Source organism: Silene latifolia, chromosome X (assembly GCF_048544455.1).
Source record: "Silene latifolia isolate original U9 population chromosome X, ASM4854445v1, whole genome shotgun sequence".
In the NCBI taxonomy this organism is placed as follows: domain Eukaryota; kingdom Viridiplantae; phylum Streptophyta; class Magnoliopsida; order Caryophyllales; family Caryophyllaceae; genus Silene; species Silene latifolia.
Window position 1 is genome coordinate 77000854 of NC_133537.1, and position 25087 is coordinate 77025940.

Genomic DNA, 25087 nt, shown 5'->3' on the forward strand with positions numbered 1-25087 from the left:
AATAGTGAATTTGGAATCTTCACTATTGATTGAAGTGACGGTTTATTTGCCGCCGTTGACATTTTGAAAGACATAGTGAATTTGGAATTTTCACTATTGATTGAAGTGACGGTTTATTTGCCGCCGTTGTCATTTTGAAAGAAATAGTGAATTTGGAATTTTCACTATTGATTGAAGTGACGGTTTATTTGCCGCCGTTGATATTTGATGGAAATAGTGAATTTGGAATCTTCACTATTGATTGGGAAATTTGAATGGTGAATTTTGATTTCGCCATTATTTTTAAAATTGGCGGTTTTGATCGCCGTTTGCTTGAAAATAGCGAGTTTTAAATTTTCACTATTTGTTTTTGTTTGTTTTGAGAAAATGACAATATTTAATATTGTCAACGAAAATTTTTGAGGAAATGACAATATTCAGTTGTGGGAAATTGGGCCAAAGCCCAAATTTCGCTGAAAAAGAAAAGGGGAGGCCTGGTTTAGGCGCGAGCCACCTGGCGATGCAAGCCGGCTTCCCTATTTTTTGTTAAAAAGACGCGAGGTTGAGTTGCGGATGAATATTCATCTTCAACCTCGAAATTTTGCCCAAAATCGCCATTGACGGACCTTCAAGCTTGCTTTCATCCGTGCCATTGTCAACAAATGTCATCTCAAGGTAAGTATTCCCTCTTGAATCCTTTCAAATTTGCTGATTGTTAGCTAGATTGAATTAGGGCGGATTTTGCCCTAAAAATCGAATTGGGTGTTTTTGCTTGAGCCAATTTCGAGTGAAATTGATGTTTGCATTAGGTTAGAAACCTGTTGAGGAGTATAGGGGTGCTTTTAGTTTGCATTTTGGTCCCCGTTCCCTCTCCCTAGGCTCGAAAAACGTGATTGAGGCGAGAAACCGTCTCATTTCACAACGCCAAGTTTCTTTGCTTGGGTAGTGGGTCCCACTAGGTTACATTGTAGTTGGGAAAACCCGTGTTTGCCATTTAAGGACCTTCATTGGATGTTTGTGGGCAAAATTGAATTTTTGCCTTTTGCGACGGTCTTACGTCTGACAAAAGAAGAGCTTGTTTGGGCTTGAATTGAGTCAGTCTGCCTTGAAATGGACCTTATTGGTATTTCAGGTCACCTTGAGGCGTGATGAAATCTCGTTTGCCTTTTTGCGGTCGTTTTTGAATTTTTGACCGGCTCGGGCTCGAACTAGCGTATGAATTGCCTTTTTGAACCGTAGGAAAATCCCCATTGTGTCGGGAATGTGTTTTGGGTTGTTGGCAGACCTTGTATGGGTCTTGAAATGCCGTTTTTGTGGTTTTGACTCGTCTTTTGCTTGAAAAGAGGGGCGAGTCGTTTTTGTGTTGTTTTTTTTTTAAATGGTTTGGGGCGGGATTGCCCCTTGTTTTTTGTATTGCAGGTTGTGTTTTGTTGTTTTTGGATTCGTCCATTTCATGTCGTCGTAATGCCGAAATTTCGGCTGACGTCGTTTTGTTTGCAGGAGAGTGTTCGGAGCAGGCCGGGTTCATGGCTGCGACTTTCGAGGAGTTGTTCGGGCCGGCCCCGGGTAGTACTCCGGTTAGCACGCCTGCCGTGGTCGTGGAGGACGTTACTGAGGAGGAGGGACCTCCTGAGCAGACTAGTGGGGCCTCAGGGGCCGTTGAGGAGCGTGCAGAGCCAGTTGTTGGGGTTGTTGGTGCTGGTAGAGCTCAGACTGGGGCTGAGGCGGGTACCTCCGGGAGGAGGGTTACTTCGAGGGTGCGACGTCCTCGGGGGACTAGGCGGACGTTGCGGGATGTCAACAGGGTCGTTGAGTTGGGCCCTGTCCACCACGTTGAGTCTCGCGGCCATAAGAGGCGGAGAGCGGAGACAGTCCAGGATGATGCTGACGTCGCGAGTTTCAGAGCCAGGCGAATTACGGGCCCGCGGGGGTTGCTTTTACTGGCGGCGCCAGAGTGGGCCGAGGGTTTTGACGGCAGCCAGTTGTTGCTTCGACTGGACCGACACCTTTCCTACCGTGCTCACCAGGGCATGGTGAGTCACGTTCCCCGGTTGAAATTTGTCATTCATTTTTGAAGTGTCGAGCCTTAAACAGGCATTCTGACGTTGTTTGTTTTTGATTTCAGGAGATCGGCACCATGAGGACTCTCTCGGGCTTTTCTACCTGCTTGGGCCTCTACGACGTTCTCCGAGCTGGGTCGAAGGTGTTGATAGAGAGGTCGGCTTTTGGGCCGTTGGTGGCCGCTTGGCGGAACTTTCCCGGGTCCTCGATTAGGTCGAACCTGTGTTTGATCCGCGCCATGTTGGGCCGTCTTCGGGATACGACGTCGTCGTTCCACGTGGAGTTTGGGGAGGTTGGCGTGACTCTAGAGGACTTTGCCATGGTGTCCGGCCTTCCCTGTGGCGAGCTGCCCATTGAGTTTACCGCGACTCCGGAGAGAGTGTCCTCTTCTACGGTCAATGCTCTGATTGGTACTGCTTTGCCGGAGCCTTCCGACGTTACTCCGTACCTGATTGCGAATTTGTACGTGAAGGACCTCTTCACTGAGAGGGTGGCAGGTGTTGCTCCGGCGCAGTTGGTGAGCCCGGAGGCAGAGGTTGAGGCCGACGCGAAGGAGGCGCGGCTGTGGTTGTGGTACTTCTTGGGTGCCACGTGCTTTTGGTGAGGCGCGCTTGTCGATCAAGGTGCTTCCTCTTCTTGCCGACCTTGACGCTTTGGGCGGTTTGATCGGGTTACGCCGGCTTTGGCGAGTTTTACCGTACTTGCACGCGGCGGTGCGTCCGGAGACAGTGGGAGCGGGTAGTGCTCCTGCTCTGGTTGGTCCCGGCCTCATTTTTGAGGTACGAGCGTTTTTTTTGTGGTAGTTTTTTTTTGACTTTGATTTTGTCTTTGGCAATTTTTTTGAGAAATTGGCTAATTTGTGTTTTTGTGTCGATTACGGGTTGGTTGTATGCTTACTTCACTCCTCTGCGTCGGGGGCTGCAGACGGTGTTCCCTCGGCACCTTTGTGAGGGGTTGGACGGTTGGTCGGAAGAAGTCGACTAAGTCGACTTACGAGGGCTGAAAGGCGTCGCATGCACAAGCTTCGGGTTCTTTGATGTAAGTTTTCTGCTTTCCCTTCTCCTTTATAGCGATGTAGCTAGAGATAGGATGATTAGGTAGCTTAGGAAGCCCCCAGGGGCCGAGTAGCTTTGTTTGAGTGCGGATTTGTTGGGCGGCCTTAGGAGCACTACACGGGTGTGCCGGCTCATCACGGACCGTTTGCGACCTCGCGCCTCCTCCGCCTGTACATGGAGACGGCGATTGACCGGTTTGGTACCTAGGCGAGCGCCTAGTTGCCGATGCTTTTACCGAGACTTTCGTCGTCGGTTGACCCGCTTTGGGGTGTTGTTCGAGTCGACTCCCGATGAGGTTGAGGAGCACCTTCACGGTCGGGGAGGTGAGGAGTCATTTGCTTTGCGGGACGCCGAATACAACACCTTCCGGTTGTCGAGGCTTGCTTGGTACCCGATCGAGGTATGTTTTCCTCTTTTCTTTGTTTTCATTGGCTCCCTTGATAGGAGGGTTTGTCATTTTTTATGTGGATCCAAATGGTGGGAGTCGACCCCGATGAGGACTCGGTCCCCAGCTTTCCGACGGAGACCACTTTATCGGGGCCGAGTGGCGAGGAGCTTCAGTTGCGCTTACCGGAGCCGCGGTGACCGAGGTGGCCGATGCTGGCATGGAGTGGAGGTTGACTGTTCTGAGGGTGAGTTCCTGACTTTGAACACTGTCTCCAATTATACTTTGCCTTGTATTGAAGGACATTTTTGTTTTGTAGGTGACGACTGTTAGCCACCAGAACTTGTGGCGGATGGCTAACCGCTGGAGAGCGTTTGCTGGTGACTTGGCTACGAGGAAGGCTCGGCTTTCTCAGGTACGTTTTGTGTGTTGCTTTTGTATATTTGGTGTTGTATTTCACGTTTTTAGATCTTGAGGATCTGTTATTGTGTTTGGCAGGACAGAGCGGATCCGGTTGAGCTTGCTCGGGTCCGTGCTGAGTTGGAGGCTGACAGGTCGATGATCGAGGCCCAGGGGTTGGGATTACCCGTCGAGACCGGGAGTTGAGGCGTCACGAGGACGAGCTGCGGAGTCGAGACGCGGAGATTGCCTCTCTGAAGGCTCAGTTGGCTGCAGCGGAGGAGCTTCACGTCGAGATGGAGCGTGAGACGCTGGAGAGTTCCCCGGAGAGGGAGTCTGAGCTGGTGGTGGTGTCTGCGTTGTCGGCGACTCCTAGTGAGACCAGGACTGGTCCGACGGGGGACGTCGAGTAGTTGTTGTAGCTTGTCCGTGTCTTGGACTCTTGCCTGTACATATTTACATTTTGCGTGAGGCGGTTTGTATATATGTGTTTTTGGACTGTGGTTTGTTTTGTGATTTTTGGCTTTTTTTGTGTGTTGTGTTTCGGAGGAGCGTTGTTGGCTGTCGACTCTCCTTTTGCTTTGCACCAGTTCCTGCATCGTTAGTGTAGAAAACAGGCAACAGATAGCATATACGCATAAACGCAAACACGTAGAAGCATTTGATTGAAAACACGTAAAGCATTTGAAAATCAAAATTAACTAAGATGACTTGAAGTTAAAATTGAAATTTTTGAAAATTCCGTGACGAAATCGCCACGTTCGGAATTCAAAAGGAATTGATTTGAAAATTTGAGCAATTAACTCGTGTCGTGAATTAAATTGCATCGAAAATTTGAAAATGACTCGAAAAATATATAAAACTCAAACCGTCAGGAAAGAATTTTTAGAAAAGGATTTTTGCGAGTATATTTGGCTTTTGATGTCAAGACTCGAATTTGTGAGTGCTTGAATTTTTAAGGAAAATTGATGTCGTGTTATCAATTTTCGATTTTTTGATTTTTGATTTGCGAAAAACCGAAAAAAATTTCGGAATTTGGACTGACATGGAAACGATCCGTCGCGGATCGGGGCGACTAGCCCTTCCCCCTTTTAAAAAAAGAAAGAAAAACCCTTATGTTTAAAGCTGCGCCATGGAAACCGTGTCGGATTTCGTAAAACGCGAAAACAAGGAAATGTGAGTGTGAAGAAACACAAAATTTCCCGGATCATCCCGAAGAGGCGCGAGGTTCCTGGCGGGAGGTTTGTGGTGTCAGGAGAAAACACATGTTGAAAGAGACAAGTCAACAGCAGGAATCCTGGGGAAGCCTCAATGAGGCGCGAGCTACTCGGCAATGGAAGCCGGCTCTCCCCTTTTTCTGAAAAGTGCGCTGATCATTTTGTATAAATAGGGACGTTTGCGCTTCATTGTTTCTGCATCCGAAACACAAAAACATCTCCAGAAAACCTCTTCTTCTTCCACATAAATACTTCATGGTTGCTTTTGAGAACGCATTGCGACAATGGTGCCGGGATTTGTCGCCTCCCGAGAAGTATCAACTCGCTTGCATGGGAGTTGGTCAATTGTTGGTGCTTCGTCAAGTCAAGGTGCAACCTTCGTTTCTTGAAGCATGTTCTCGGTTTTGGGATTCGAAACATCATGTTTTCGTTTTCCCGAAGGGCGAGATTTGTCCTCTTACCGAAGAAGTTGGAACCATTGGTGGGTGGCCGGGTTGTACTCCGGTGCTTCCTCCGACTCGATTGTGCTACAAGGAGAAATTCCGTTCCATGTTGGGCTTATCAACAAGCCAAGTGAACTTTCTTCTTGCTCCACATGGTGTGGATATGTTGGCTCTTATTAACATCTTCTCGAATCGGTTAGATGCCAATGTCTCGGAGGTTGCTAGGAGAAGGGCTCTTGCATTTTGCCTTGTCCATGTGTACCTCTTTGTTGATGTCTTGAAGAAGGAGGGGCCGAGATGCCATGGTAGCATGACCCTTATCCATGTGATTGAGCAAATGGAGCATGGTAGAGATCCATCATGGTTGGTGCTTGGAGAGATTATCCAAGCTTTGGACAAAGAAGGCTCTTGTGGAGAAGCTCCCTCTTTTGGATCGCCAAGGATCCTCCAAGTGTGGCTATTGGAGAGGCTAAGGTATGTAGAGCCTCCAGTTAATCCTTCTTCTTACTCCTTCCGTCACCTTACTATGAGGAAGAAGTTGTATCCGGATAGTTTTGCTTCCACCTAGGCCTATTGGGCCGCACGATTGGCGGAGGAGGGTGGTCCTCATATCCGTTGGGTGGTGCCGTGGTGGCACTTTAGGTCCTTCACGGGGTTGCCCGCTTCGGGTGCTAGTCCTCGTTCTTTGATGGTGGTGGGCTTGAAAGTTGTTTCCTTCATTTATCCCGAAAGGCTCATGAGGCAAATGGGGCGTCAACAAAAGGTGCCCGCTCAAGATACTCTTGTCCAAGAGAATGTTTTCCGGAACTCCGAGCTTGTGGAATTCTTTGAAAGGTGGTGGGCCACTCGGCCACTTTGGGAGGTGCCAAACCCCGTTGCCACGACATGGGTGACTCCCGCTTATGTCAAATGGTCACGTGCTCCGTCCTTGGAAGAGAGATCCAAATTCCGTAAGGACGAGGTTGTCGACTTGAAGTACCGCGAGGTTGGCAAGGCCAACCGTGCCTTCTTTGAAGAGTATGTTGAGGGGGCTACTCCCGATGTGATGAGACCACCGAAGAGGAGGAACTCCGGCCCCAAGAGTTTGGTGGGCCGTGCATTGGCTCGTCTTGGGTCGAACATGGGGTCTTGTGCTAGACCGAAGGCCGTCGCCGCCTTAGATCCGTTTAGGATCCGTTCCGAGGAGGAAGTCCATGCTAGGCGGGCCAACAAGAAGAACAAGGGGAAGATGTACCCCGAAGGAAAAGGCAAGGGTAGAATGGAAGAGTGAAGACCTCCATTACCCACTTTATTATTATGTTGTATTATTGCTGTGAGTTTTTATTATGTTGTACTAGGTAGTTGTTGCGTGTTTTGTGCTAGTTTTACTATGTGAGGTGTGTTAGAGGACACCTTAGCTTTGACAAGTTGTAGACTCATCGAGCTTTATTTGTTGTTGAAATTGTAATCCCTCCCATTATTAATTAAATAAGAGGATTGCTCGTGTCGAAAGTTGTGAACGCTTGTTTCTTCCATCCATTTTGCGAAGGCAATTCGATTTGAATCGTCCTAAACAATTGCACTTGGGAAAGTGGTATTTTGTGGAAAGGGAGAAAGGCTCATTTTTTGTATTTTTGTGGGGAAAAGGAATGGTTTTTCCTTTTCTCTTTTTTAATAGGGATGTTTTTTTTTATTGTGGGAATGGTTGTATCCTTCTTGTGTAAGAAAGGACTGCCTACGTATCCACCTAAAGAGGTGAAATCAAACCATGATCGTAGTTCGAAATGCCTTGTGAATTTGAATTGGGTTTTGTGGTTGTATCCCTCAAGCATAAGAGGGACTGCCTACGTATTCACCTGAAGAGGTGAAATCAAACCATGCTCGTAGTTCAGGGGGTTTGTTTTTGTAGTGCAAATGGACGTTGCCTTTGACGGATCAAAGGACATTCGAAACGGGGAAGGTGCCGCAGCTTAGACTCGATAAAACATGCAATTTCAAATCAGAACATATTGAGGAACTTGACTTGAAAAGGGTTGAGGTTGGTGCTAGTTGCAAAACTAGGCTAGGTTGTTGGTTGATAGGGTTCAAGGGTAGTATTTCTTGAGTTGGTCTAGGTTGGTCGAGTTTGTAAATTGTCCCCATCTAGGCCACTCAGTCTCACTGCGCCCCCCGAAAGTATCTTCTTGACCAGGTACGGCCCGGCCCAGTTGGGTTTGAATTTTCCCCTCGGATCGACGGGTAACGGTGCTCGGACTAACTTGAGGACCAAGTCGCCCTCCTGGATGTTACTGGGTTTGACCTTCTTGTTGAATGCCCGTTGTATACGTCGTTGGTATAGCTGGACATTGTGCAAGGCGTTGAGTCGCCGTTCATCTAGAAGAGTGAGCTGTTCGTACCTTCGACGGGTCCATTCCGCCTCCGGGACTTGACTCTCTAGTAGGATGCGTAGAGATGGGACCTCTAACACTACCGGTTTAACCGCCTCTATACCGTATGCTAGGTAGAATGGTGTGGCGCCTGTCGGTGTTCGAATGGAGGTTCGGTATCCCAGAGTGCGAATGGGAGTTTGCTCGGCCAATCGCGTTAGTTGTCTTGCATTTTCTTGATAATGGTGACAAGAGTTTTGTTCGCTGCCTCCACCGCTCCGTTGGTTTGGGGACGGTAGGGGGATGATCGATGTCGTTTGATCTTGTATTTGTCCAGCAAAGCTTGTGTTTCCGCCCGGAAGTGAGAGCCTTGATCGCTGATGATTTCATGGGGTACCCCATATCGGCGGATGAACAAGGCCACTTACGTGGCGGTCAAGACTGCATATGACTGCGCTTCCACCCATTTGGTGAAGTAGTCGATGGCGACGAGGACGAAGCAATGCCCCTTGGTGCCTATCGGGTTGACTTTCCCGATGATGTCGATGCCCCAAGTTGAGAAAGGCCAGGGTGATGTCATGGTGTATAAAAGGGATGGTGGTATATGTTGTATGTTGGCGAAGATTTGGCAATTGTGGCAATGTTTGACGTAGTTACGGCAATCGGCTTCCATGGTTGTCCAGTAGTAACCTAGCCGCATGATTTTCCGTGTAAGCATCATTGCACTCATGTGAGGGCCACACTCTCCGTCGTGAACCTCTCCCATGACTTTCTTGGCTTTGTGATGGTCAATGCAAAGGAGGAGAGTTCCTTGGGGTGTTCTTTTGTAGAGCTGATTTTGGTTTATCACGAATTGTGATGCAAGTAAACGGATGGCTCTTTGTCCTCTTTGATCAGAGTTTGGAGGGAATTCGTTTTTGGTTTTGTAATTGAGGATGGCTTGGTAGCAAGGTTCATCATGGCTTTCCTCGTCGTCGATAATGGCATAAATCTGAGTTGGCTCGCTCCGTCTTTCGACACATAGGGGCATCGATGTCATGTCGTGAGGTATGTTGACGAGCGCGGCAAGTTTTGCCAGGGCATCAGCAAATTGATTTTCTTCCCGCGGCAAGTGGAAGTAGTCGACTTGGTCGAAGAACTCGGCCTCTTGATTGATCTTTGATCGGTAGGGAGCTAAGCTGGCAGATCGGATTTTCCATGATCAGGATACCTGATTGATGATGAGTGAGGAATCGCCATGGACCCTCAGTCTCTTGATGCCAAGTGTGATGGCTGCTTGTAGGCCGATGAGACATGCTTCATATTCAGCGGTGTTGTTTGTGACGGCGAAGTTTAGCTTGACCGAGATCGGAACGTGTTCTCCCTCTGGTGATATTAGAAGGATTCCTACCCCAAAACCTCTCAGATTAGATGCACCATCAAAGTATAAGTCCCATGCGTCGGAGTCGGCACAAAGGATGTCTTCGTCAGGAAGTGACCAAGTGTCGGTCGTTGGATCCTCGTTGACGGGATTTTCTGCTAGGAAATCGGCGACCGCTCTTCCCTTGATAACCTTGAGGGGTACAAACTTGAGATTAAATTCGGACAGCATGAGCGTCCACCTAGACAGCCTTCCGTTTAGTACGGGTTTTTCGAAGATGTATTTAACCGGGTCCATCTTGGAGTAGATGTGGACCGAGTAGCTGAGCATGTAATGCCGCAGCTTCTTTGTTGACCATACTAGGGCAAGGCATATCTTTTCCAGTTGGGTATACCTTGTCTCGTACTCAATGAACTTTTTGCTGATGTAGTAGATGGCTCGCTCCTCGTTGCCAACTGTTTGTGCTAGCATTGCTCCCATGGCTGTGTCAGTAATAGTCAGGTACAGAGACAGAGGAATCCCCGGTTGAGGTGGCATGAGAACAGGAGGTTTGGATGGGATTTCCTTTATCCTGTCGAATGCCTTGTGACAGTCATCGTCCCAATCGGTGTGATCGGAGGCGCGAAGCTTCTTAAATATCGGTTCACAAATCATAGTGAGCTTGGCGATGAACCGGCTGATGTACTGGACCTGACCGAGAAATTCCCGAATCTCCTTCTCGTTCTTAGGCCGAGGCATTTGTTGAAGGGCTTTGATTTTGGTTGGATCAATCTAAATGCCTCTTTTGCTGACGACATGTCCTAAGAGTTTTCCGGAGGAGACCCCGAATGCACACTTCTGAGGGTTTAGTCTCATGTTATATTTCCGTAGACGAGCGAAGAATTTCCGGAGGGCATTGATGTGGCCGTCCCGTACTTTTGATTTGACGATCATGTCATCAACATATACCTCTACCTCCTTATGCATCATATCATGTAGGAGAGTGGTAGCGGTTCTTTGATAGGTCACTCCGGCGTTGATGAGGCCGAAAGGCATGACCGTGTAGCAATATGTACCCCACTGTGTAGTGAACGCAATTTGGTGCATGTCTTCCTCAGCCATTTTAATCTGGTTGTACCCGGCATACCCGTCCATGAATGATAGGAGAGCATGTTCGGCGGTGTTGTCCACCAGAATGTCAACATGTGGCAAAGGGAAGTCGTCCTTTTGACTTGCCTTGTTCAGATCCCTGAAGTCGACGCAAACCCGAATTCGTCCATCTTTCTTTGGTACCGGCACAATGTTGGCCACCCAGTCAGCGTATTTAGATACTTTGATGAACCCAGCCTTGAACTGTTTGTCCACCTCTTCTTTGATTTTTAAGGCCCACTCGGGACGCATCCGGCGTAGCCATTTCTGAGGTTTAGCCCCGGGTTTGATGGGTATCCGGTGCTCTCTGCAATTTCTCTGTCAATCCCGGTATATCTCTGTAAGACCAGCGAACGCGTCCTTGTATTCGTGGAGGAGGTCAATGAACTGTTGTCTTTCCGAGGGGTTCAGGGTTGTCCCTATCCTAAGTTCTTGAGGTGTATTGTCAGTTCCTACGTTAATAGGCTCGGTTTCCTCAATGATAGGGGTTCTGGTTTCCCGTTTGTCAAGTTCTTTGGCTAAGTGAGGTGGGTAGTTACTCAAGTCAAATTCCTCATGATCATTCAGAATTGCATTGCCGTTAAAAGGAGAAGAGTCATAAGCAAACTTAGCGTTCATTAAGTTGACACGAGCGAAAAGCTCGAAAAGGACAGACATCTCGTGGTCAGTCAGAGGCGACGTGACAGAGGAAGTGGCCCCTAGAACAGGCTCCAGGTTGTCACCTTTCATTGGAGTGGGGGTGACCTTAGTAGACTCAGCCTCTGAATCAGCCACGACCTTGTGATAAAATAGTGGGAAGGGGACCTTGACTGGGACTTCCGGAGTGTTAGGAGCTATAACATACTCGACTCGACTCGGACTCGGACTCGAGATCCTTCTTCACTTTCCTCCTTGAACATAGGGCCTTCTCCGGTTGTGATCTTGAGAATGCGGCCTTGGCGATCGGTCCACTTGATGGTCTTCCTCCAGCCCTGGGTGGCTTTCTCGGTCGATATCGGAGATCAAGGCAGTTGGATCAAACTGATTGTCTTTCAGGGCGATGTTGATGATGTCCTCATAGTCGAGGCGTTTGATGTTATATTCCCCAAAGAGTAGTGTGATAGCTTGTCCGTCGAGGCATGGTGATGGTTTGGACTTGGTTGATGCAGCTTCGATGTTGTCGGGAATAAAGTAGCAGTCCTGGAAGACTTCCACTCCCGGGTATCTATTCTTCGCCACAGAGTCATAGATAGGCTCCGGAAAGCCGTGGTAGAGTTCGGACTCTCCCTCGGGGACAAAGTATCCGTTGAGAATCAGGTGGTAGGGACGGAGGATGACTCCGTGCTTCTTGCGTTTTCTGATTAGGAGGTTCATCTCCTGGATATCTTTGTCAGTGGGTTCGTATCGCAGTCCAAAGGGAATGTTGGGGACCTTAGCCTGTTTCAGGGGAGGCAATGGTTCCTTTAGCGGATTGAGCGGCAAACTCGGGAAATAACCCTGGCGCATCATGATACGGTTGATCGTGAGGCTGGCGAACGGGTCACATTCAGAGGTTGTTAGTTCATCAGTTATGGCGTTCACGGCTTGGAAACCCCACATTTCATTGTCGTCCTCCTCAATGGCTTGGGAGGCTACCCCTCTTCTCATGACTGCTTTGATTGGGGAAGCGGGGATCGTGATCGTTTTCCCGTTGAAGGGGACCCTGATCTTTTGGTGAAGCGTTGATTTGACTGCCTTGATGGCGTGAACCCAGGGACGTCCCAGGAGCATGTTTAAGGATGCGTCGATGTCGACCACTGGTGGGCAGTTTTGAGGGGAATGACATTCATGGCGGAACTGTCATCCACGAGGACCATTGGTATGTTCTTTTGGAGGCATTGCACAGTAATGTATAGGGCCAGGTTATGCTTGGCTCCGAACAGGGGGATATCCTCGTCGGAGAAGACGACCGGGTTGCTCAGATCAGGGGCGTCTCTTGTCATGTGTGCCACTATTTCTTCTGGGGAAGAGGTGGAGGGCACGGTTAATTTTCCCAAGGCCTGCAGCAAGGCTTGTCGGTGCTCAAAAGACGTCGCGATCAATTGCAGATAGAGATTTCGGCCTTTGCTTTCTGGAGCTGTTTCGGGATTAAGTTCTCGGGAGCCTTTGGTTGGGTGTCTACTTCTGGGACGACTTGGTCATTCGTCGTTGGAACGACCGGTGGGTTGCTCGGATTCTGATAGGGACGTCCGGACCGGTTGAGATGTCCGATTTCCCTCGTCCGCTTCTCCTTTCCTGGGACGACATAGACATCCTCAACATCATCCCGCCATATGCCGTTAATTTCAGGGTCTCGAGGATACCTTAGAGGGGTATTCCTCGGTGGGTAGTTCTTGTGGGGAATATTTTTGTGAGGGCGATTTTTGTGAGGGTAGTTATTTTGAGGGTAGTTCTCATGAAGGTGGTTATTTTGAAGGTGATTTTCGTGGGGCCTATGCCAGAATGGTCGCGGGAGCAATCCATCCTGGGGTGGGTAGTTTTGAATGCTTGGGGAACTCTCCCGCGGACGTGGCGCCGGGGGGTTGAAGATGAGTCGACGGTAGGCGTCGTCGAGTCGGGTGATTCTCTCAGAAAGGCTGGCAATGGCCTCCACAACTTGCTGAAACATAGTGAGCATAGTGGCAGCACTAAATACGAACACTCCATCTGAAGGGTCCTTTTCCAGAACATTCACCTCATCGTCAATTGGCAAGATGAGATGAGAGCAGTCTAGGGTCGGCTCATCGTCAGAGATGGCGTGAATTCCCAGAGGATTCGTCTTGTTGTTTGGCTTAGTTGGTGGGGGTATAGGCAAATCTCCTTTCTCAATCATGTCTTCAATGAGGTGCTTGAGTTTGAAGCAATTTTCGGTATCATGCCCTTTCCCTCGATGATCTTTTGGCGAGGCGTTGGGGTTCCAAAATCGGGATTTCTTGGCGTCATTTGGGTCGGGGTGGGCCCGATCGGTTGTAGCTTCCCTTGGTCCATGAGCCTTTTCAAGGCACTCGCATAAGTTGACCCTATGTTGGTGAACACTCTCTGGGGGCGTTCAATTTTCTTGGCAGATGGTTCGACGAGGTTGACCTCATCAATCTTGTTTGTCTGACCGTAAGGGCGAGATCCGGTTGAGGTGGATCCTTGATAACCCCTGCCTGTGGTCTTTGCTAAGACACCCTTTCGGAGGTCGTCCTCAATACGTGTCCCCAGAATCTGCAGATCTTCAAAAGTTTTGATATTTTGATACCTCAGCAGGTTGGCATAAACCGGGCGGAGGTTGTTGACAAATTTTTCCACCAGAGTTGATTCACTCGGCTTACTAACCAACTGAGTACTCACCCTCCTCCAACAGGTTAGAAACTCATTGAATCCTTCCTTTTCGTTTTGGGTTAACACCTCGAGGGTACGGGTGTTGGCCTGGATCTCGACATTGTCGGCATACTGTTTGGCAAACTCAACTGCGATCTCATTGTAACACCCGCGAATTTCTCATTTTGACAATTAAAATTTATTTAACCGTTTAATTGATTCATTTTATATTTTTAAATTATTTAATTTAATTAATTCATTTTGAAACATAAATTTTATTAAAGCTATAATTTCAAGGCTTAATTTATATAAAAATAAATATTTTGTCGGATAGTATTAATAGGGATAATAATAGTAATTTTCCGTCTTAAATTATATGTGTACTTCCGTCTAGCAAGTTCGTTGCATTTCTTTTATAAAGCTGTCTCTTTTCGAACCAACCCGATTCCGACAACACAACTAACTTAAATATTATTATTATTATTATTATTATTATTATTATTATTATTATTATTATTATTATTATTATTATTATTATTATTATTATTATTATTATTATTATTATTATTATTATTATTATTATTATTATTATTATTATTATTATTATTATTATTATTTTGTTGTTGTTGTTGTCCTACTCGTCCCCACACCCCCTACTTTCCCCTTTCTCTTTCGTGAATCACCAGCATCAACAACATTCACCTGCAAAAAGAAACAACAAACAATCAATAAACCATAAACACCATTTTTCGACCTTTTAAGCTCAGATCCCGTCTCCGTTTCTCAACTATTTTCGCTAATCTTTACGCCATTGGTTTCCTCTTTCTGTCCTTATTCTTTCAAGTTTAAGAAACTGAAGACCCGGTGAGAGGCTCATACTTTTTAGACGTTTTCTCGGAGTTTTGAAGGGCAAAAAGGTAACGGTGATAGGTTACTCGACAAAAACGTCGAGATTTCGTCTTATGGGTCGTTTTATGTGCTCTTATTCAATAAAGTTTGGTTCTTTATCTTCCCTTTCTTCAATGGTAGTTTTCGCCTTAGTATGGTGTTGAAACGGACTGCTGATTTTGACCCGTTTGATCATCGCTTGTGCTCTGTTTTGTTACAGCGACTAGTGCCGCTCAGTCCTATGCTTTTGGAGTTGATTTCATGTAGCCTTTCGAGACCGTTTTGGGCTTGCTTATTATATGTGAATTTCCGTCTTTTCATGTTTGAAAATCTTTCTTGAGTTCGACTCAAATTGGTACATCCTTTGTTGTTGGAAAAACAGTGCAGTGTTTGTCTCGATGGAGCCGTGTTTGGCACGGTTCCATGTAGTTAGTGGACTGTTGTTGGCTCGGTTTTGGTGGCTGCTTGGGTTCAGTTTTGGGGCGGGTGTTCTGGGCAGGTTTTGAGACGGGTACTTGTCGAGACTTGGAGACGGGTTGTATGCGTTTTAGGATTTGTTTTGAGTTGCTTGTGCAGGTGGTCCGTATAAGGCTATTTTTGGGAATGTTTTCGAGTCTGTTTTGAGACGGATAGATGGGTGCTTTTCGGGTCTGTTCTGGAGTGTTTTGGGACGGGAATGAGGCGTGAGTTAGTGCCGTATCGGGACTATTTTAAGACAGAAAATGTGGTGTTCTTAGACGCTATACACGGGCTGTTTTAGCGGGTACTTGGTGGTTAAATTATATGGTAATTGACTTGTCGATATTATATTTGCAGTTGCTTGAATATGTACTAAGTAAATGTTGGCTATGTGTAGATTTGTTCAATTTGGTTCTATTATCCAATTATTATTATTATTAGTAGTAGTATTATCAATAATATGTTAATCGTCACATTGTTTATCCGAGAGATGAGTTAACTTAGGGGATTTTGGTGATTTGATACGTACAAATCATTTGGGTTATTAGTGGAAAGTTGGGTTGTTTACATGATTTGAGTTACTCGAATGGATTTGAAGAGGTTTTGAGTTGTGATACTAAGTTCAGAATGATAAGAGTGCTCCATTGTTCATACATTGATTATTATTTAACGTTAATACAGTAGATTTATTACGAGGTATCGGTTGTTAACTTGCAAGTATGATCAAGAACTCGCCTTGTGGTTTACATGTATTGTTATTTTGGGCTCGTCATATTCATTTATTTGGGCACGTCATATTCATTTAATTGGACTTGTGTTTCCTGTTTTCCTCCTTGCTTGCCTTAGTAATTTTATAAAGCCTTAGCTGGGCTCACTTTGTCTTAATTGTTGGACTTACATGATTAAATGATTTGGGCCAACCTTATGCTTAGTAGTAGGCTCATGAAAGAGTTACTTGTGTGGATTTTCATTTTTATCCGTAAATTTTATATAACGTAAATTATTCATTACCGCTCGTTATATTTTATTTGAATGACATGTATCCATTTTAATATGAGTCCAATGTAAATATCCATGCCTTGTGTGTAGTATATGGTTTATCTTACAATTGAGTCATTTATAATTGAATGCTTGTTTTGCTTATTATAAATGGTTCATTTCCGTCTGTTTGCATTTTTATTCAAGTGTCAAGTAGTGAAGAAATGGATTACTTATTTACATTCATGAAAATAATTTGGCGTGAAATGTCTTATTTAGATTATCAACGGCTCATTTCATTAGTAGTCTCTTTCCAAGTTGATTCGTATCGCTTGGTTGAGTCGTGTTCGTTTGATAATGCCTTTATGCTATACCTTTTTGCTTGACTTGTCTTTACGCCTCTTTCGGACTGTCCTGCCGATTGTGGGTTTAGCTCATATTTTCCGCTCTTTCGGATCGTCCTGCCGATTGTGGGTTCTCGATTTCCGATCTGTCTTGAGTCTTGGATGCGGACTATTGCCGCATGTCGAATCGGGACCGTTCGCCCCGAGAGTCCGGCGATTTAGACTAGGGGCGAGTCTTGGGAGTACCACTGTCGTCCTACCGGGGGAATTATATATTGATATATGAGTAGTAAAGGTCTTGCTTGGTTATAGATATTGGTATTTGTCTTTCAAGGTAAGAGTTATGCCTTGTGTTGTTTGTCTTGGTCCTATCATATACTAGGGGTGAGCTATAAGCCCTCTAGTTGCGATATGATCGTCGGGATTGATGTTCTCATCCGTTCTTATGGTGAGATGCAAGCCATAAGTATGAATGTGACATTAGTAGCCACGTTCCGTGCAATGTTTGCTAAGTGGTTTTCCAAATAATGGCTACGGTTTCTATTCTTGTAATTTGCATTGGTTGATCCCTTACTTAACTGCTTCACATGATTCGGATTCTAATCTCATATCTATATTGTATTTCCTTGAAATGCGTGCTTTTGTATAAATGACCATATTCCTGTCTTTCATATTATTTAATTATTTCACATGATCAGTTGAATCTTTATTAAGCTAATGTTGGCCTATCTTGTTCCATCTCAATTATTTGCCATGTTTACATATAAACTTGATATTCTTATCTTTTGTATGTATCTTATATGACTTACCTGTTTTAGTTCCTTGTTATGTTCGTTTTGACATTTTTGTGGTGGGAGAACCTTGAGTTACTCCCACCTTTGTGGCGTTCATGTTTACATGAATGACAGGTATTAGTGATGCATTCATGGGGTGAAGACATGTGTGAGCTAGCGAGCACTTCGGCCTAGTAGTTGGTTTATTAGGATTGTTTGGACCTACCCTTTTATTGTATTGTCATTCGAGGGATATATTTTCCCTCACCTCGACTATCACGTTTGTATAATTTAAACTTTCTTTCCGCATTCTTTATTTATGTTTTGGATTTTAATGAACCCGCGCTTTAAATTTTAAAAGTTTCAAAAATTTCCTAATTTCCGCTTGAATTTATAAGTTATGTTTTCCGCTTTATCGCGGGGTGTCACAGTTGGTATCAGAGCCTCTGTTGCTCCCGACGCACACACGTGTACCCCAAAATTAAACTTGAACTTGACTTCTAATAGTGAATGAGAGATGGGTAGAATTAAGGACCTAAGTTGGTAGTCTCTTTGTGTATGCTTCGTGGTAGGTTCTAACATGTTTGTTGAATTGTCAACTGTTTTTGTGCCCTTGGATCAATGACCGTAAACCTACCAACGTGAAGATCAAGATTTGGTGCCTATTGCCAGAAATTGAAGATTTGCCCAACCTTGAAGAATGCTTCTACTTCCTCGAAGATGTTTCTCATTCTTTATTCTTTATCTCTTGGTGCTTATCCTTCTCCTAAACTTTCTTCTGTTTTGCTTGAAAGATATTCTTGTACCCCTAACTTGTCCTTTGTTCTCTGCTTACCCTCCCTTAACGCCTTTTTGATAGTTCTCTTTCTTTTGTGGGATGTTAACCTTGGTTGGATAATTTGGCTTTGTGGAGTTTGTTGTGTTTAACCCATAACCCTGGTTTTGAGAGGTTGTGATGTTGGAAAGACTTAGGTAGTGTGGTGAGACATACTTAATGATTCTTATACCTAGACCCTTGATAAAGTGAGTATAATTAATTGGTGGTTTCCGTGTGACAAGTGTGAGTGGCAATTGCTACTAAGGTTATAGAACGTAGCTTTGTTGTTTATGTTTGGGATTTGAAAGGATTGGGAAGTGTAGTGAGACGTATCTTGGGATACTAGTGCCTAGTACTTCACTTATAATGGATGAGATTGAATGGTGGATTTAAGGATGTAGGATTGACTAAGTAAGTCGAGTTTGTGATTGGCTTTCGTAGTTGCTTTGGATATGAGGGTTTAATGTATATGTCACCATTTATGCTTTAGGTTTCGAGAGTATAACAAGACCTCTTTGTTATTTTGATTAAGAGTTGTACCATTTTGAGAAATTCATAGTTGACACTAGTTAGTAGCTTTGATCTTGTTTTGTGAAGGTCGTTGGGTGGACATTTAATATTTGGGCACGGTCGAATCACAAGTGTAGTGAAATACGTTGTTTCATGGGATGACTTAAGATGAAGTAACATAAGTGTTTTGAGGAAATCCTTGGGAGTGTGTGGTTATAAGTTTTGTTGTTGGGAAGTTTTCGGAACCGTTTAGGATGATGTTGTTTGAGATTTGAGTATCTGGCGTTTCCTTGTTGTCTCATTTCCCTTCTTCTTTCACCATAAGCGTTGCCGTTCATATCTTTCTTCCTCAATTCATCATGCTCCTCCTTTAAATTCGATGCTAGTAACCTATAAAATTATATCTTTGACATCCTTGTTGACCTAACTTCGATTCTTATCCCTAGGAAGTTCATCATAGTTCTTTTATTAGTTAAGTTTGAACTTTCTTAGCGTACTTTGCATTTATGATATCTAAGTTCTTTTCTTTTCGTACAGTTTCTAAACGTGTCAAGCTATCATTTTTGGTTCATTGTTAAAAATTTATATTATTTTTACAAAATCTTACCTATTTTAAAAGGTTCGAAAATGAAAATTTGATTTAGTTCCCTATCTGTTCCTTGAGTGTAAAATTATTTATCATGATTTTAATTGCTAAATCCGAGATTTCTTTAAATTTTATCCAATTTCTGTTAAATTTGATCTATTTATGATTTTCTTTGTCAAGGTTTAACATTATACTTTCATGAATTTAACTCCTTTTTGAGTTTAAAAGTGAAACCTTTATTTCCATTTTGGCTTTTGCAAAAGAAAAAAAAAATGAGTGGATTACCCTTTCTTTTGATTTTAACGTTGATCGGATGTTAGAACTCGTTATTAGAGACGTTTAATAACTTGTACTACGCTTGTCGGCGAGTGATTTTGTTTTAAATTTGTCTTTGACTTGGAAAGTTAGCGTTCTTGTGTGCACGACAAGAGCAATTTCATTCCATGAATGAGACTCATAATTTTGGAAACTCTCCGTTAATGTTTTTGAAAATTTTGATTTTTTTTTATTTATACAATGATTTACATTTCGACCTGGTTATGTCGAAAAATTTTATTTGAAGCTTTTGAAAGAATTTTAATTCTTACGATAAGTAACTTTTTAATGTTTTGGTTGCCGATTTCAAAAGGTCCAATTTTACTTTTATGACCTTTCATTTCTACTTTCAAGTTTCGAGGACGAAACTTTTTAAAAAGATGGGGTGATTGTAACACCCGCGAATTTCTCATTTTGACAATTAAAATTTATTTAACCGTTTAATTGATTCATTTTATATTTTTAAATTATTTAATTTAATTAATTCATTTTGAAACATAAATTTTATTAAAGCTATAATTTCAAGGCTTAATTTATATAAAAAGAAATATTTTGTCGGATAGTATTAATAGGGATAATAATAGTAATTTTCCGTCTTAAATTATAAGTGTACTTCCGTCTAGCAAGTTCGTTGCATTTCTTTTATAAAGCTATCTCTTTTCGAACCAACCCGATTCCGACAACACAACTAACTTAAATATTATTATTATTATTATTATTATTATTATTATTATTATTATTATTATTATTATTATTATTATTATTATTATTATTATTATTATTATTATTATTATTATTATTATTATTATTATTATTATTATTATTATTATTATTATTATTATTATTATTATTATTATTATTATTATTATTATTATTATTATTATTATTATTATTATTATTATATTTTGTTGTTGTTGTTGTCCTACTAAATCCCCACACCCCTACTTTCCCCTTTCTCTTTCGTGAATCACCAAAGATCAACAACATTCACCGCAAAAAGAAACAACAAACAATCAATAAACCATAAACACCATTTTTCGACCTTTTAAGCTCAGATCCCGTCTCCGTTTCTCAACTATTTTCGCTAATCTTTACGCCATTGGCTTCCTCTTTCTGTCCTTATTCTTTCAAGTTTAAGAAACTGAAGACCCGGTGAGAGGCTCATACTTTTTAGACGTTTTCTCGGAGTTTTGAAGGGCAAAAAGGTAACGGTGATAGGTTACTCGACAAAAACGTCGAGATTTCGTCTTATGGGTCGTTTTATGTGCTCTTATTCAATAAAGTTTGGTTCTTTATCTTCCCTTTCTTCAATGGTAGTTTTCGCCTCAGTATGGTGTTGAAACGGAATTTGTTTTGACCCGTTTGAGTACCGCTTGTGCTCTGTTTTGTTACAGCGACTAGTGCCGCTCAGTCCTATGCTTTTGGAGTTGATTTCATGTAGCCTTTCGAGACCGTTTTGGGCTTGCTTATTATATGTGAATTTCCGTCTTTTCATGTTTGAAAATCTTTCTTGAGTTCGACTCAAATTGGCTGTCCTTTGTTGTTGGAAAATCTGTGGTGCAGGCTGTCTCGATGGAGCCGTGTTTGGCACGGTTCCATGTAGTTAGTGGACTGTTGTTGGCTCGGTTTTGGTGGCTGCTTTGGTTCAGTTTTGGGGCGGGTGTTCTGGGCAGGTTTTGAGACAGGTACTTGTCGAGACTTGGAGACGGGTTGTATGCGTTTTAGGATTTGTTTTGAGTTGCTTGTGCAGGTGGTCCGTATAAGGCTATTTTTGGGAATGTTTTCGAGTCTGTTTTGAGACGGATAGATGGGTGCTTTTTTCGGGTACGTGCAGAGTGTTTTGGGACGGGAATGAGGCGTGAGTTAGTGCCGCCAGACGGGGATTTGTTTTAAGACAAAACGTGGTGTTCTTAGACGCTATACACGGGTACATTTTAGCGGGTACTTGGCGGTTAAATTATATGGTAATTGACTTGTCGATATTATATTTGCAGTTGCTTGAATATGTACTAAGTAAATGTTGGCTATGTGTAGATTTGTTCAATTTGGTTCTATTATCCAATTATTATTATTATTATTAGTAGTAGTATTATCAATAATATGTTAATCGTCACATTGTTTATCCGAGAGATGCGTTAACTTAGGGGATTTTGGTGATTTGATACGTACAAATCATTTGGGTTATTAGTGGAAATTTGGGTTGTTTACATGATTTGAGTTACTCGAATGGATTTGAAGAGGTTTTGAGTTGTGATACTAAGTTCAGAATGATAAGAGTGCTCCATTGTTCATACATTGATTATTATTTAACGTTAATACAGAGATTTATTACCTAAGGTATCGGTTGTTAACTTGCAAGTATGATCAAGAACTCGCCTTGTGGTTTACATGTATTGTTATTTTGGGCTCGTCATATTCATTTATTTGGGCACGTCATATTCATTTAATTGGACTTGTGTTTCCTGTTTTCCTCCTTGCTTGCCTTAGTAATTTTATAAAGCATTAGTTGGGCTCACTTTGTCTTAATTGTTGGACTTACATGATTAAATGATTTGGGCCAACCTTATGCTTAGTAGTAGGCTCATGAAAGAGTTACTTGTGTGGATTTTCATTTTTATCCGTAAATTTTATATAACGTAAATTATTCATTACCGCTCGTTATATTTTATTTGAATGACATGTTTCCATTTTAATATGAGTCCAATGTAAATATCCATGCCTTGTGTGTAGTAAATGGTTTATCTTACAATTGAGTCATTTATAATTGAATGCTTGTTTTGCTTATTATAAATGGTTCATTTAAAATTCTGTTTGCATTTTTATTCAAGTGTCAAGTAGTGAAGAAATGGATTACTTATTTACATTCATGAAAATAATTTGGCGTGAAATGTCTTATTTAGATTATCAACGGCTCATTTCATTAGTAGTCTCTTTCCAAGTTGATTCGTATCGCTTGGTTGAGTCGTGTTCGTTTGATAATGCCTTTATGCTATACCTTTTTGCTTGACTTGTCTTTACGCCTCTTTCGGATCTGTCCCGCCGATTGTGGGTTTAGCTCATATTTTCCGCCTCTTTCGGACTGTCTGCCGATTGTGGGTTCTCGATTTCCGATCTGTCTTCGAGTCTTGGATGCGGACTGTTCTGCCGCATGTCGAATCGGGGACCGTTACGCCCGAGAGTCCGGCGATTTAGACTAGGACTCGAGTCTTGGGAGTACCACTGTCGTCCTACCGGGGAATTATATTTTGATATATGAGTAGTAAAGGTCTTGCTTGGTTATAGATATTGGTATTTGTCTTTCAAGGTAAGAGTTATGCCTTGTGTTGTTTGTCTTGGTCCTATCATATACTAGGGGTGAGCTATAAGCCCTCTAGTTGCGATATGATCGTCGGGATTGATGTTCCCATCCGTTCTTATGGTGAGATGCAAGCCATAAGTATGAATGTGACATTAGTAGCCACGTCCGTGCAATGTTTTCTAAGTGGTTTTCCAAGTAATGGCTACGGTTTCTATACTTGTAATTTGCATTGGTTGATCCCTTACTTAACCGCTTCACATGATTCGGATTCTAATCTCATATCTATATTGTATTTCCTTGAAATGCGTGCTTTTGTATAAATGACCATATTCTGTCTTTCATATTATTTAATTGTTTCACATGATCAGTTGAATCTTTATTAAGCTAATGTTGGCCTATCTTGTTCTATCTCAATTATTTGCCATGTTTACATATAAACTTGATATTCTTATCTTTTGTATGTATCTTATATGACTTACTTGTTTTAGTTCCTTGTTATGTTCATTTTGACATTTTGTGGTGGGAGAACTTGAGTTACTCCCCACCGTTTGTGGCGTTCATGTTTACATGAATGATGTATTAGTGATGCATTCATGGGGTGAAGACATGTGTGAGTTAGCGAGCACTTCGGCCTAGTAGTTTGTTTATTAGGATTGTTTGGACCTACCCTTTTATTGTATTGTCATTCGAGGGATATATTTTCCCTCACCTCGACTATCACGTTTGTATAATTTAAACTTTCTTTCCGCATTCTTTATTTATGTTTTGGATTTTAATGAACCCGCGCTTTAAATTTTAAAAGTTTCAAAAATTTCCTAATTTCCGCTTGAATTTATAAGTTATGTTTTCCGCTTTATCGCGGGGTGTCACATCCCAGGTGGTAAGGTTTTTCGGGTCCAAGGAGTAGTACTATTGGCGAGGAATTGGCTCCAAAGAGGATGGGAAGATCCTAGTGAAAAGTTCCTGTTTGACCCCCTTAATGGCCATGTAGTCTTTGAAAGCACGGATATGGTTGAGTGGGTCCTCCACTCCCTTGAACTTAGGCACATCAGTCAGGGTGAAGTTGTCAGGTAACTGCTCCCCAACAGGTTCGAACCTTCGGTTATTTTCAAGGTGGATGTTGTTACCCCGGGCTAGGAGTTGTTCTTCCAAAAGTTTCAGCCTCTTCTCAGTCTCAGTCAGAGGTGGGGTATTATGTTCCTCAATTTCCTTGTTCTCCAGGGCGTTGATACGGGTCTCGACGCGATCCAGGGTGACCTTAAGAGCGGTAAGTAGGCTGGCTAGTTGATCAGTTGTGACATCTCTGTTGTTATCATTGTTGTTGTTGGACGAAGCTGAAGACGGGGCCATGGCTCTGAGGCAGAAAAACGGCTCACATTACAACTCAATCCGACAAGGTTCCAAGACTGAACGCAGACAACACAGAGGACGAGACCAAGATCGACTCAACAAGACGGGGTGACCGTGTGTGGTCCCTCGGTGCTGACTCGATTTACAACGTGACGGTGTTTGACCGAACCTTTGACACGAGTCCATAATGACGGCGTGACGCCATTGGACGGGTCTCGTGGTGAGACGACTCATAAGTAAAGACCCATAAGTACGTTTACTTTGACTCGATAGACACGAGGCGGAATTGGAATGGTGGACTGAAGTTTTCGAAAATAGAAATTTTCGAAAGATTCATTTGTCGCTTTAATGGGCGGCTTTCGAAGATAGAAATCTCCGCAAGTCGATCAGTTGAAAAGGGTTGTCTTAAGTTTATTTGCAAAAGACGGTTTGAGTTTGAGTCGGCTCGGAAAACGGTGTGTTGCTTCCCAAGACGGTTTTGAAATTCAAAATTGTATGTTTTGAAAATCGAGTTTGAAATGTTTGAAGAGGTCTCGGGGACGGTGCATGGTCCTCGGGATCCCGAAAGTGTCTCGAGAAAAAGGGCGTGTGCTTTTCTCGGGTTTTGAAAGAGCCATTGTCGGCGCGGAACGGGTTAAAATCCGTGTCTAGACGCGGCGATTATAACGGCGTAAAAAGGTGATTTGAAATGGTTATAAAAAAACGGGTTTGAAAATCGTCATCACGACGGCCTAGAAAGGCGTGTTGAAATGGTTATACAAAACCGAGTTTGAAAATCGTTATTACGACGGCCTAGAAAGGCGTGTTGAAATGGTTGCAAAACCCGGGTTTGAAAATCGTCATTACGACGGCCTAGAAAGGCGTGCAATGGTCGGCGAAAGACCGAGGTTTGAAATGGCCATTATAACGGCGCAAAAAGGTTTTTTGAAAGTTTGAAATGACACGGAAGGACTTATGATCAAGTAGCACATAAGCACTCACAGTTTCATTATATTATGCATCATGCTGACACGGGTTTTGGCTTAAAAGGGTGGGTTACACACCAAGCAATCAAACCCCGATTTGCGAGAGGGATACCAATCCATACAAAATGT